Source organism: Trachymyrmex septentrionalis, unplaced genomic scaffold (assembly GCF_001594115.1).
Source record: "Trachymyrmex septentrionalis isolate Tsep2-gDNA-1 unplaced genomic scaffold, Tsep1.0 scaffold60, whole genome shotgun sequence".
Lineage (NCBI taxonomy): Eukaryota > Metazoa > Arthropoda > Insecta > Hymenoptera > Formicidae > Trachymyrmex > Trachymyrmex septentrionalis.
In genome coordinates, this window is record NW_017305779.1 from 2123091 (window position 1) to 2127321 (window position 4231).

Sequence of the window (4231 nt, forward strand, 5' to 3'; positions counted from 1 at the left end):
GATCAACAATTCGATAAACCCTATTCCGTAATTTACAATCTACACATAGACGTTTTCCCGCTTTCCATTAATAATAATTAGACATCGCGATGTTTTCTCTCACATGGCACACACTGGCACACATACGCATGTACACGCAGACACGCACGCAAAACAGGCATATACAATCACTTATTGTGACTGTGACGAGGCCCAATTACGAATAAATAACGAAACAATCGTGCTGCGCCTTGATCGTGCGGCGATTGACGCTTTGACCCATTTTCACGTGACATTAAATACGAAATCGATTGACGATCAGGATAGTATGACGCTAATATCATTTCCGATGTCACGACATCGCGACACTTCTCCAACTTGTACCATGACGATCGATAGCTGTACAGAAATTAGCTCTTCAAGCTTTGATGACAATCGGATTCATGAACTTATGATTGATTTATTTATATTCATTAAAATTTAACACAGAAATATACGAATATAAATAAATTAAGTAAATCGAACAGGTAAACAATAATAACTTGCTCGTTATTGAAACATATGAATCAACTATATTAAAAATCGGGCGAATAAATCGAGATGTTATAAATATAATAATAGAATTTAATGTTTAATATGCATTAAAATCGAGCGAAACTAGTAAGTAAACCAAATTTAAGTGCAATGTGAATTAGCTAAATTTACAATAATTTTACGGATTATAATCTTTTTATGAATTATTTAATGCTATCGTGATTAATAATCCTGTTTGAATTTATTAATATTTTATCATTGTCGCGTGGAACATGTCACCGCAATCGTGATGAGTTTGAATAGGAAAGAAGAGAATGTGTGTGTCTATACGAAACGTGTCATTAAAACAAAGCAAATTATTAGTTCTTATTATAATGACACTGCAAACTTTTTATAATCATATTTATTATTAAATTATAATGACAAATACAATGTTTAATTTAATGTCACGTGAAGAAGGGCCCAGAAAAGAGTATTTTACCTTGTTATACGGTATTATATCTCTGTGAAAACGGTGTCGTACTCGCAGATCGCGCGCTATTCTTCGTATTTTACAAGTATAAAATATTTAACCTCCATACACGTTAATCGTCTATGCCACAACGCGACTGTCGGATAACGTAATTGACAACGCCGTCGACAATGAACGGTAGTAAAAGTGTTGTCGTTATAAAGCATCGTATCCTTTGTCTACCGACATTATTCATTGTCCCATTAAATGGACGACTTTTATGTAAAAGGACCTGAGTGCCTTTATGTCCAAACTGAGAAATAAGATTCTAAAATTCTCCCTAGGAAATGTAATAACTTTTTATGCTGTAATTTACAGTAAAGTTATATGATCTTAATCTACTTAACAAATCAGACTTACAGGACTTGAGATTTAACTATTAATAATATTGGATTAATAAATTAGTTAATTTGAAAGTATATATACATTTATACAAAAAGATGAATTAATCGTTCTTTCGTCGCTTAGTTGTTTTCACATATGAACATTTTCAAGACGTCAGAGATTTACCCCGTAAATGTCGCCAACTTAAAAGGAGCACAATCGACACTTGGTGCCATTTATAGAAAAGCCGCCTGAATAGAGGTAACAATATCTGGATATCTAAGATTAGACTCGGGAGAAAAGCGATGTGGACCCTTGAAATACCGATATTTATAATGAGCCGTTTTAAATAACATGATAAATTTTCTAAAATAAGGGAAAAATAAAGAAGGCGAACATTTGGCACGTTTTCCTAATCGGGACGAGTAATTATCTCTCACTTTCATTTTCGTCTGCGTGCCTCGTTGTAACTGGGCCGAAATTACGTATAAAAAATCGTTTACCGAGCCGTCGCATTTTCGGCGGATCGCAAATTTTCCGAAAATCTGCATAGATGCATGTAAACCACATAAGTATTATTTGTAAAAGAATCCTAACATTAATACGACACATGCAAAATTTAGCTAAAAAAAAAATGGAAGCATGATTTTTTCGTAAAAATTTTTTTTTTTATACAAGTAGTTCATAATTTTTGCAAAAATGAAGTCATTTTTAACAATATTTGCTTTTAACATCAATAAGATGGTAGCAATTCTACTTAATATTATTTCGCACTCCCATTTCTTGATATGCGAAGATTCTCGTGATATTGATCGAACATCCATTATAATCCAAAATTTGAATTCTGATGATCAGGCAGTTCGGCAATTAGTTATTTACAAAGCATCGTTTTATCTAGAAAATCCTATTCCATACTTTTTGCTCATAGCATATACCAGTATTTTTTCACCGACTTCTTGTGAAATTCTTTTCATGGCATAGGAAAATCTTCTCTTGCTTAATAGGATATTCTCGACTGATTTAAATGTAATAGTACGTTATATCTTTAGAACAAACTATATACCGAGAATAAAATTACACGAAACATCCGTTGTATGTTGAAGAAATTAAAAATGACATAGTTGTCTGAGTAATGTCGAGATGTCGAAAAGAGAAGCGTCTCTGTCATACGGTTCGATTGACATAGACATTTAATAACGAAATTGCCGATAAAAATATTTCCGTCCAATTGTTCGCACATGAATATGTTAATGAGAAAAATTTCAATTACCGCCTTGTCATACGCTAATGTTTTTTCCATAGAAAAATATGGAATATAACTGAGATTATAGCTGCATAAAGTATAAAAGGTAATGACAAAGTTCTTTATAATAAAAAAAAGTGTCTTGGCATCTTTAAGGATATATTACATGTATTTTTAAAAGAAATGAAAAATTATGAAAAAAATTATAGATTTTGTTACATTGTATTTGTAATATTCATTTTTAGATGGAAAGTATAAATGTCCAATTCACGTCACTTTTTGGCAGAGACACCTGCAAATATATATCCGGTACATCCTTAGAGCGGTTGAAATTGTGAACGTTGACTAATGCAATGTAAAATTTCTCAAGAATGTTCCTTTGCCTAGTGCCTGTTTAAAGATTCGAGGAGTGTACGCGATACAAAATTGTGTTTCTTGGAGATATGAAATGTACGCATTGCGAATTTACGCACACGAATGAAAGACCCAACACGACGCTTTTCGATCGTGTAAAATCGGCGCTGGATCAGACGTTGATGCTTACGGCATGGCAGCTCGTTCCACTCGATCTCGTCTAATGTGAAATTTGCTCGATGGAAATTCACGCGTTAATTAAACACACGCGATTTCTCACAGCAGTCATTCTCGGGAGCGCTTCCTCTCCGGTATCGGTGACCACTCGACGTGAACGACATTTGTGTAATGAATTTCGTATGTAACCGCCTCGCCCATGATCTGACATTTCAAACGCGAGTTAAAAAAAATCGCGATTTAATAATTATGTCACTGGTGATGCGGAGACGCGGCTAGCTAACGAGATACCTCGTTAATCCGTAGACGGATAATCGCGGTAACCGTAACTTGCGATGACGACGCGAACAAAATTTCACGATCTTCAGTCTGCCGTTAACGTTTCGTCGATATTCACTTGGCTGTTAATTTACACAAGCATTAAGCGGAAGAGCGGCCACGTTTTGGATCGATGCCATACGAAATATGGACGGCTTGTATATAAAAGAAATCGCCGTTTTTGTTTGTAATGCAAATAATATCGGTCTTCATAATGCAAATAATAATGGAAACAATTTTTTTTGGGACATATTTCTGATCATCGGTTATTTTGAGGTGTAAGATTAATTTACTAACTATGAGTTATAAATAAGTTACAATGAGTTTAATAATATTCATAATCGATAAATTATAATTTCATGTGAAGAGGAATGAATCTATTTTCAGTTATTTAACTGTAAATTATATATTGCCATAAAAGAGTAGAATATAATAAACTTCACAGTATATGTTATACATAAATAACACGCGGAGATAAGTAAAACAGCAAAATCGACGTTTTACTAAAAATATCTCCTTTGTATGTAAGAGAGTCATCCAATGTTACACTTTCGTGCGCTAGTAGCCGGGTTGTTCCATTCACGATACGCGATGCATTACTTAATTTTACATGTTGCTTGTTAATTCGATGCTTTTTGAGCTTCCCAAGTTTCCATTATTTTTATGTGAACGTGAACATTATTATTAACATTCGTTCTCACATATCATATTTAAATTTTATGAAATGCGCTTTTTTTCATCACCAAAATGCGAGCCGGCAATATTTAATTACCGCGTAGAATTGACGTTGA